The sequence below is a fragment of the Stenella coeruleoalba genome (genome assembly GCF_951394435.1).
Source record: "Stenella coeruleoalba genome assembly, chromosome: 16".
NCBI lineage: Eukaryota > Metazoa > Chordata > Mammalia > Artiodactyla > Delphinidae > Stenella > Stenella coeruleoalba.
The window spans coordinates 55,177,964-55,188,962 of record NC_137162.1 but is presented as its reverse complement, the minus strand read 5'-3'; the positions used below and the strand labels follow the sequence as shown (position 1 = coordinate 55,188,962).

At 45.4% G+C, this 10,999-nt stretch overlaps 1 protein-coding gene across 1 annotated transcript in view; it reads right to left on the bottom strand.

Annotated features, from left to right (window-relative positions):
* Positions 1-297: 297 nt before the first annotated feature.
* Positions 298-10,999, bottom strand: part of POLR3A (RNA polymerase III subunit A) — a 61,372-nt gene continuing 50,670 nt past the window's right edge. Inside the window, exons 32-33 of the transcript XR_013824417.1 lie at positions 10,330-10,486; positions 298-371 (exon numbers count right to left, since the gene is read on the bottom strand). The gene's annotated coding sequence lies outside the window, so the exon portion shown is untranslated. The remainder of the gene's footprint in view (positions 372-10,329; positions 10,487-10,999) is intronic.

Here is a 10,999-nt window from a genome sequence, read left to right as displayed (position 1 = left end):
CAACGTAAATGCAATGTAAATAATTGCTGGTGCAGCAAATTCAAGTCCTGTTCTTTGGACCTTTCTGGAATTTTTTTGTGTGTGAATATTTTTGATCCATGGTTGGTTGAATCCATGGTTGCTGAACCCTTGGATACAGAGGGCAGACTGTATACAAGTATTGAATCATTATGTTGTACACCTGAAACTAATATAATGTTATCTGTCAGTTAAACCTCAATTAAAAAAAAAGAAAGAAAAGATGGTATGTTACTCACAGTTCCCAAGAGGAAGGGCCACACCATGCAGGGTCACGCCAGGCAGCACCAGGGTCAGTCAGTCAGGAGGCAGGATGGCGGAGGGAACATGGGCAAGAGCCTTTATTGTGGTTTCTGCAGGAAACACAGGTGAGACAAATATACAGGCATAGGACTGACTAGTTTGAATAATTTCAGTGGGCTCTGGGGCATAGGGCCACCCCTAGTTGTCTGATACCTGGCTCTGGGATGATTAGGACAGGGAAATAGTCACCTAGAGTGTGAGAGTTTGTAAGGTCTTGATAAAGAGGATGGTTGGTGTATGGGCTCTGAATTGACTAGTTTGCACATAGAAGGTGTACTCACTGGAGAGCCCTCTACTGTCTGTCGGAATTGGCTACTCCTGAGAAGCACAGTCTCTTCAGGGTCAGCATAGGCCCCATGATGTCAAAGCATCAGAATAAGAAGAGATGGTTCCTACAAGGCTGATGCTCAGGGTCTTAATCACTTTGCCTTCCCTCCTTAATACCTTCTCTCATTGATGGTTTTGAAATTTTACTCTTTTTTCCTTTTGGCTGTGGAACTCTTTCTCCAAATGAAATCTTGAGGCTGTCCAATTTATTAAAGACTGCTACTCTGATGCTGACAGACGGTAATTGGACTTATTGTGATCATTTCATAATGTATAAAAATATAGAATCATTAGGTTGTACACCTGAAATGAATACATTGTAAGTCAATTATATTTCAATAAAAAAAAAGAATGCTGCTGTGGCTGGTGGGCAGGGGTAGGAGGGCACAGTATGAAGCCCCCAGTACTTTGCACCTGCTCATTTCGGAAGCAGCCTTAGAGGCCCTGCTGGCCCCTCTTATACAGAGCAGAAGGGGTGAGAGGAGGCTGGCCAGGAGGCAGATCCTAGAGTGGCCACTAAGGCTGTGTGACCTTGGGGTAGTAATTTCCCTCTCACTCTCTTTTATTTATTTATTTATTTATTTTAATTTATTATTTAGCTGTGCCACGCAGCTTGCCGGATCTTAGTTCCCCGACCAGGGATTGAACCCGGGGCCATAGCAGTGAAAGCGCCGAGTCCTAACCACTGGACTGCCAGGGAAGTCCATCTCACTCTCTTCTTTAAAACAGCTTTATTGAGATATCATTCACACACCTTACAATTTACCCATTTAAAGTATACAATGAAGTGACTTTTAGAATACTCAGACTTGTGCATCTATCACTGCAATCGATTTTAGAATATTTTCATCACCCCAAAAAGAAACCTCATACCCATTAGCAGTCACCATCCAACCTTCCTACCCCCTCAGCCCTAGGCAACCACTGATTCACTTTCTGTCTTTATAGATTTCCCTATTCTGGACATTCCATATAAATAGAATCATTTAACATGTGGTCGTGTGTGATCCTTTGTGAGAGGCTTCTTTCACGTAATGTTTTCGAGGATCATCCACATTGTACCATGTGTCAGTACTTCATTCCTTTTTGTGGCAGAATAACACTCCACTATGAGTATGTCACATTTTGTTTATCTGTTCATCCACTGATGGACATCTGGGTTCTTTCCACTTTTTGTCTATTACGGATAACGCTGCCATGAACATTCATGTACAAGTTTTTGTGTTAAAATATTTTTGAATTCTCTTGGGGATATACCTAGGTGTGGAATTGCTGGGTCATGTGGTAAACCTATGTTTAACCTTTTGAGCAACTACCAGACTTGTTTTCCAAAGTGGCTTGTTATGGACTGAATGTTTGCCTGCCCCCCACAATTCATATGTCGAAGCCTTAACATATTAGAAGGTGGGGCCTTTGGGACATAATTAGGTTTAGATGAGATCATGAGGGTGGTGCCCCCATGATGGGATTACTGTCCTTTTAAGAAGAGGAATAGACACCAGAGCTTCCTCTCTCCACCACGTGAGGACTCGGCAAGAAGGTGGTTGGCTGTCTGCAAATCAGCATGACGACCCTTATGAGGAACTGAATATGCTAGCACCTTGATCTAGGACTTCTCAGTGTCCAGAACTGGGAGAAATGAATGTCTGTTGCCTAAGCCATACAGCCTGTGGGTTTTTGTTGTAGCAGCTCAAGCTAAGACACAGCTGTGTATGAAGTTTCCAATTTCCCCACCAGCAGTGTATGAAGGTTCCAATTTCTCAGCTTCACAAACGCTTGTTACCCTTCGTCTTTTTGACTGTAGTCATCTTAATGGGTGTGCGGAGGGATTTCAGTTTGGGTTTGCATTTTCCTGGTGGCTCGCCTTCCCTCTCTTGAGCCACACCCTCCTCCTTTGCTAAGACAGGATCTAGAGGTTCTTCAAAAGTCCTTCTGGGACACCAACGTAAAGCAATTATACTCCAATAAAGATATAAAAAAAAAAAAAAAGTCCTTCTGGGGATTTCCCTGGTGGTCCAGTGGTTAAGACACCGCGCTTCCACTGTAGCGGGTGTGGGTTCAGTCCCTGGTCGGGGAACTAAGATCCCCCATGCTGTGTAGCACGTCCAAAAAAAGTAAATAAATTTTAAAAAATTAAAAAAAACCCAAGTCCTCCTGGCTTGACATTCTGAGTTCTTTATGTGTTTCCTTTAGAACCCTGAAGATCCACTGCTGTGGGTGGGATTAGAGAGTGGGGTGAGGGAGAGGAAAAGGAAGAGACAGGCTGTGATAAGAGCGCTTAGAAATCCTCCTAAAGAGCTGTGGTCACAGGATACCAGAGGTAGCATCACGTTTGCCTTCATCCAGTCCAAAGTGCCAAGCTATTTTATAGGTGAGGAAAGTGAGGTCCAGAGGGGTGACAGTTACCTAAAGGTGCTCAGCACGTCAGTGGCAGATCAGAGAATCCAGACTTGCTTCGGGGTGCTGGAGAGCCCTGGGTTTGATTCCCACTGATCTGTGTGACTGTGGGCCACTTTCTGAACCACAGTTTCCCCATCTATGTAATGGGGATAATACCTACTTTATGGAGTTGTTTTGAGGATATAAAATATTTAACATAGTAAGTGCTCTGTAAATAACTTATTTCATTTTGGAATTTTTTTTTAAAGTAAGTTTCGTTAACATCCATCACCTTACATCATTACAATTTTCTTTCTTGTGATGAGAACTTTTATTTTTTTTGAGATTAACTTTATTATACATCATTACCAAACTTTTATCATTATTTTTTGTTAATTAATTTATTTATTTTTGGCTGTGTTGGGTCTTTTTTGCTGCGTGCAGGCTTTCTCTCTAGTTGCGGCGAGCGGGGGCTACTCTTCATTGTGAAGCATGGGCTTCTCACTGCGGTGGCTTCTTTTTGTTGTGGAGCATGGGCTCTAGGCGCACGGGCTCAGTAATTGTGGCTCGTGGGCTCTAGAGTGCAGGCTCAGTAGTTGTGGTGCACAGGCTTAATGCCTCTGCGGCATGTGGGATCTTCCAGGACGAGGGCTTGAACCCATGTCCCCTGCATTGGCAGGCGGATTCTTAACCAGTGCGCCACCAGGGAAGTCCCTAATTTTGGAATATTTAATATCTACATACCTATAATAAAAGAAATTCAAATAATATACAAAAGAGCATACAGTGAAAAATCTCTCTCCTCCACCCCCTTCTCGGGAGCCACCACTTTTACTAGTTTCCTGTCTTTTCTTTCAGATATATTCTGTGCATACAATAGAAGTTATTTACCACACGGGTCCCTTAGAGTCGGTGGAGATTATTAACTTGCTGCCTTTTTAAGCTGGTCTTTCCCACCCTGGCCCTTCACCACCCCCCTTCTCCTGCCAGCACACAGAACTGTGGGGCTCCCTTATTTGTCCAGCTCCCCTTTCCCAAGCCCCATCCACCTGGTAATGATTTCCTAGAGAGTCTCCCAGGGGTCTCCATGGGGACGTTTCCTGCTCCAATCTCCATGGCAACTCTTCTGGTTGCCATGGTGACACTTAAGTGATTATTTGGAGACCCTTAAATAAATCACCCACGGTGGTATATGCTAGAAGCATTTGGCTCCGGCTCTTATGTTTGGGGCCAGGCTTGGGGCCCAGGCCTGCAGGCAGAAATGGGAGGAGGGGAGGAGGCGGTGGTCCGGGCCCCTCGCCCTTGGTTCTAGCGCTACGAGGGGGCCTCCCTCGGCAAAGGTGGACTTGAGCCTTTGGGAAGTGGTGCAAGGACAAGCAGCAGTCAGGCTCCTGCAGTCCCTGAATAGATCCTGCAGCAAACAGGAGATGCTTAATGGGACTGGGGGCTCAGGACGAGGAGCAGCTGCGAGGAAGCTGGAAAGTGACAGAGCAGGGATTCAAGTCCACGCTTGCTGGGCTCCAAGGCCCTCACTCCCTGACTCTACTGAGAGGGAATTTCAGATTGAATCTACCCCACTTATTCAAAGAATATTTTTAGGGAATTCCCTGGTGGTCCAGTGGTTAGGACTCTGCAGTTCCACTACTGGGGGCACAGGTTCTAGCCCTGGTTGGGGAACTAAGATCCCACATGCTGAGCGGCACGGAAAAAACAACAAAAAAACCACAATATTTTTAAAGCACCTACTACATGCCAGGTACTGTGCTAAGCATTGGGGTTACAGCAGCGAATAAAACAAACAAAAATACCTGTCCTTCTGGAGCTTACATTCTACTGGGGGAGATATAATTAGCAAAATACTTAACTCTGTAGGCTAAACGGTGGTCTAAGCGCAGGGTTAGGGAAAGGGGCTAGGGAGTGCCAGGAGCGCAGGGTTAGGGAAAGGGGCTAGGGAGTGCCAGGATAAGCGGTGGCATGCACCGCCACAAGGGCTGGGGCTCCTGGGGCCCGGCTCTTGGGACAGCGGTCTTGGGACAATTCTCCCAAGGGACTAAGAATGAGGTTTGAGAAGAAGTGGTGAAGAATGGAGGCTCCATCAGTTGTGACCGGCTCCTTCCATGTGTTCTGGCAGCACAGCTAACAGTTTAGTCTTCCAGTTTCCTGGATGCCTCAGAAGATGCATTAAAGCAGACAGGCATGGCTGAGGGTTTAATGTCCATTTTACAGACTGGGAAACTGAGACCAAAAGGAGGAAGCAGCGTGCCTAAGGCAGTGCTGCTAATGTCAGGCAGAGTGAGGACTACAGCTTGAGTCTTGGAGAGTCCAGGAGTATTTCTGCTGGACCAATGGATTTATCGGCAAACCTGCAAATTCATACCTACCCTGAGTACTGTTTTACAGAAAGCTGAAAAAACCACTTGTCTTGAGCACCTGGGAGACTGGTGGAGTCTATCTGGGGAGTCCGGTTTATTTTATTTCTAACGTCAACCTCAAGTGGTATGTGACGGCTCGTTCTTCAGCAGTGGTGCAGACGGAAGGGCGCAGTGGCATGATTCTTCTCACTCCTGGCTTCCCCTCCTCAAGGAAATGGAGAAGTTTGGAAGCACAGGTCCAAGGCACACAGTGTAGAGAGTGCATACCAAATGTTACTCTGTGCCAACAAGCTTCCTAAGGAGGCGGTGAGACGAGTCCTTCTACACTAGCCTCTCTCTGACTTCTCTGAGCGTAGATTATCCACCTTTAAATAGGCCTTGGGACCAATTCCCTGGTGGTCCAGTCATTAGGACTCTGTGCTTTCACTGCTGAGGGCACGGGTTCAATTCCTGGTCGGGGAACTAAGATCCCATAAGCTGTGTGGTGAGGCAAAAAAAAAAAAAAGAAAAAAAAAAAATAGGCCTTGGGTTTGGGGCCAGGTTCAGAGGCAACAGAAGATGATTTCAGGCGAGTTTAAGCCTCAAGAGGTGTTCACTGCAAGTTCCTCAGACAGTGAGTAGAGGAGCTGAGTGGGCAGCTTCAGGAGGGACAGGAGGCCGTGGGCACTCTCTGGGGCCTGGCCTCGGCTCAGAGCCCAGGTCAGAGCTCCTGGAGATGAAGTGGCTGGTCTCCCACTGGCGGCCCTTGGGGGGCCAGGCTCCCTCCTTCCACAGGCCTTCCTGCACACTGGCCCCTCTGCATGGAAACGCTCATACCCTTGCTCTGCTCATCCTTCAGGAATCCGCTTTGTCACTGCTCACAGAGGCCTCCTCTTCCTTCTCCATCACTGCAGCTGTCTCCTCGATTCTTAGCGCGGTTTGTAATTGTCCATTTGTTTACTGTCTCATCCAGACTGCTTTTCAATCTGAATACAGTATCCCCTAACCACATATGGGCTCTGAGAACTTGAAACTTGAGATGTGCTGTTAAGAGTAAAACATACACTGGATTTTGAAAACTTAGTATGAAGAGTGTAAAATACCTCATTCATTTTTTTTTTTTTTTGTGGTACGCAGGCCTCTCAGTGCTGTGGGCTCTCCCGCTGCGGAGCACAGGCTCCGGACACGCAGGCTCAGTGGCCATGGCTCACGGGCCCAGCCGCTCCACAGGCTGTGGGATCCTCCCGGACCGGGGCCCGAACCCACGTCCCCTGCATCGGCAGGCGGACTCTCAACCACTGTGCCACCAGGGAAGCCCCATTCATAATTTTTATATCGATTGCATGTTGAAATATTGTGGATATGTTGAATTATGTAGATTATTAAAATTAAGTTCACAATTAAAAAAATGTGGATACTAGAAAATTTTAACTTACATATGTGGCTTCTATTATATTTCTGCTGGATAGTGATGTGACTACATTAATTCCGTAAGGAAAGGAGTCATGGAAGTGTTCACCACTCAATACCCTGCACCTGGTACTGGGGCCAGGGCATAGTAGGTGAGCAATAAACAGTGTTATTTATTGAATGAACGCTTGACCGTTACATTTTCCATCAGTCTAGAGACATTTTGAACCGTCTGCTAAGGAATGTGATCTAATTTAAATGTCAGATTTTTTTTTTAATATTTATTTATTTGGTTGCCCCGGTTCTTAGTTGCAGCACACAGGATCTTTGTTGCCACGTGCAGGATCTTTAGTTGTGGCATGTGAACTCTTAGTTGCAGCATGTGGGACTAGTTCCCTGACCAAGAATCGAACCTAGGCCCCCTGCATTGGGAGTGCAGAGTCTTAGCTACTGGACCACCAGGGAAGTCCCTTAAATGTCAGATAATTAAACAACAAAAACTCAGGCATAAAATTTGCAAGAAAGGGAAAAGAAAGGGGAGAGTGAAGGGCCGGCGCAGGGGGGGTAGGGGTGGTGTCTCAGTCCCTTTTGAAAAGGAAGAGGTTCCATGGTTGCACCCCCCAGCAACATTCCAGTTCTGAGGGGTTTAGGAAAATTTCCCAACTTTTGTCAAGCAAAAACAAAAACAAAAAGTCCTGATACTCCACAGGCAGACACAATTGTTGCCTACTTCTGCTCCTCTCCATGCTTTTTGCTAACAGAAGCCCCTACATGGCCACCCAGAACCCAAAGACCATCTTCCAGCCTCCTTGGGAACTCGGTTTGTCTAGTTCCACCTGAGGGGATGTAAACAGAAATGCCAATTTAACTTCTGGGAACTTTCCTTCAAGGGAAGTGCTATGCTTCTTTCCCCCTTTCTTCTGGCTCTAACGCCTAGTGCTCAAGCAGCCACCTTGGACCATGAGGAAGGAGGGCTGGGCCGTATCCTAGGGCTGGGGAAGGGGAGGTTGGGAGGGGCCTGGGTCCCCCACAGCTTTGTGAAACTGCTTTATCAATCCTGGAACGCCCTCTCTGGTCTTTTTATGTCGGAAAAGAGAATCATAAGTATTTAAGGCAGTGTTAACTTTTTTTTTTTTTTGGCCACGCCTCACGGCATGTGGGATTTCAGATCCCTGACCAGGGATGGAACCCGACCCCCTGCAGTGGAAATGCAGAGTCTTAACCACCAGACCGCCAGAGAAGTCCCAAGGCTGTGTTAACTTAGATTTTTTCTGTCAACTTATCCTGATAACGATGTCCTCCTCCCTGAATATCTGGTGCCTACTTGATTTATGTTTATATAACTGGAAGGGATCACTCAGCTATTTTCAGGACAGGACACTCATCACTTTCCAGAACAAAGTCTGCTCCGAGATGACTTGATTCCTTTACCATCAGATATCGATTAAAAAAAATAATAAAAAAGGCAATACCTAAGTACTTAAGTACCTAAGTACAACAGTAGAAAGGAGCGGAAAGTAAGTCCCTCATGCCTCTACCCGTCAGTCTTCCAGTTTCTATCCCCAGAGGTGGCCATTATTACCAATTTCTTAATATATTCTTTGCTGATGATTTTTCAATGGCAACCTCTCTTTTAAAGAGAGGGACACCCTGTTATACAATACACCTATGTAAATAAATATGTCAATATCCACATCTCTGTATAAAAAGTCTGAGTTATTTTGGACTTACTACCCACAACCCTTCAAATGAGATCACATTTACTTCATGGCCTAAATGCAAATGTTCAAGCCCTCAGCCACATGACTGCCAAACGTCTGTTCCCTTCCCTAGCCTTCTTTGTCCCTCGTGTGAAATACTTCCTGGGATCTAACTGAGCAGAGAGTGAGGCAGGAGTTATGTCTAGGGAGACCCTATTTCCAAGGCCGCAAAAGACAGATCCATCTGAGTGAATTAAAAAGGGTCAGAGGACTGGGTTTTACTTGTGAATTCGCAAATCATATTTTTCAGTAAAAATAGTGATAGTCACCATAATTGCAAAAGTACTTAATGAGCATGTATTCTGTGCCAGGCACTGTACTAAGACCTTATATGCATAATCATGTTGAAACTCACAATGACCCTATCAGTTAGGTACCAATAAATGGCATTCCTATCTTATAAATGAGTGAGGCAAAGAGGTTAAATCATTAGCCCAAGGCCACCGGATAAAAAGCGGAAATTTTGATTTGAATTCCGACAGTCTGAACCCAGGCTCTTAACCACAAGATGACCCTGACAACCTGCTCAGATGGTAAACCCCATGCATGCAGGGACTTTCTCTGAGGGCTCAGGACACCACCTGGCACAGAACAAAAGCATAATATCCACTTATTAACTCTATGTTGGGGGTGGGATAAGGATAGCTGCATCCTTTCCCAGTAACTACAGGCTCACATCCTCTGCTCAGGGCACACCCTCCAAAATCCAGGCCCAAGGAAGGCCAGATGGGGCATGGAGGGCCTATATGAAAGGGTTGGAACCTGAGGGCTGGGCTGGCTCAGAGGGACCATTCTCCGCCCTGGTGAGGCCTGATGTACTGAGCCTGCCCAAAGGAGCCAGGCCCTCAATTCTGCATTAAAAAAAAAATTTTTTTTTAAATTGGAGTATAGTTACTTTACACTGCTGTGTCAGTTTCTGCTGTACAGCAAAGTGAATCAGCCATATATCTATATCTATATCCTCTTTTTTGGATTTCCTTCCCATTTAGGTCACCACAGAGCATCGAGTAGAGTTCCCTGTGTTATACAGTAGATTCTCATTAATTATCTATTTTATATGTAGTTATCAATAGTGTATATATGTCCATCCCAATCTCCCAATTCATCCCACACCCCCTTCTCTACATCTGTTTCTGCTTTGCAAGTAAGATCTTTACCATTTTTCTAGATTCCGCATATATGCATTAACATATGCTATTTTTCTTACTTCACTCTGTATGACAGTCTCTAGGTCCATCCACGTCTCTGCAAATTGCACAATTTCGTTCATTTTTATGGCTGAGTAATATTCCGTTGTGTATAGGCACCCCATTTTCTTTATCCATTCATCTGTTGATGGACATGTAGGTTGTTTCCATGTCCTGGCTATTGTAAATAGTGCTGCAATGGACATTGGGGAGCATATATCATTTTGAACTATGGTTTTCCCTAGATATATGCCCAGTAGTGGGGTTGCTAGGTCATATGGAATTTTGCAGCTTTAACCCTACCCTGTGCTGGACACATTTTTATCAAGTTTGCTCCACCCCCTTCTGCTGAAGAATTCTTTTTAGATGCATGAGTATCAGATTTACCTGTTTTGTCTACTGCTGTACCTATGACAAGACTCTGGACATAGCAGGCCTTTACTAGTCGAATGAATGAAAGAACAGTTAAGCTAGACACCTGATCCTGGTCAGGTGGCATCTTTAGGCCACGGGTGTGGGGGACACTTTGCTGCATCCCGCTGGGTTTGAATTAGCTACACTGTGGGCGGGGGGCGCTGGGTGCTCACTGCTTACCTCTAGAGGCTGGCTTGTGGCGGGAACATTAATTATCTTGGGAGTTACAGCTCACATGTATCCCAATCACCCTGTTTCACAACCCACAGGGATGAACTGCTACACTTTTTTGTATAACAAGTTTTCTTCTTTTGAGTTTTGGTAGAAAAAGAGAGTTCTGCCAAGAGACAACAAAAATTCAAGAAAAATAATCATTCCATAGTGTCAGATTCAATCAGACATGAATCAATGTGAATACAAATGGATAAACCCTGAAATAGAAACACAGCACTGTAATTTATTTAACTCTGACACATACTCTGAAAGACTCCAGAATGTCTCTTCCACCCCCAAAGGCCTGAACAAAGCAGGGAGAATGGGGGGGTAGGGGGTGGGGACTGTAACTGAGTCAATCGCTATTTCGATCCCCTGGTACGTAGGATGGAAAAAGGGTCAAGAACTGGACAGATCACCCGTCAGAAACATGTGTCTGTTAATGGATGAGACGGAATTTAAATGTTTTTCTTATTTCTTCCAAACAGGTCAGAATAAAACCCTAACCTTCTATTGAGCTCACTCTCGAGAACACACTGCTATCTGGTGTTTGAGTTCGGCGCTTGCACAAAGCCCGAGGCCAGGGCAGGGCAGATGGTCACATTAGGGACAATTTTAACTCCCACCCCTGGGATGC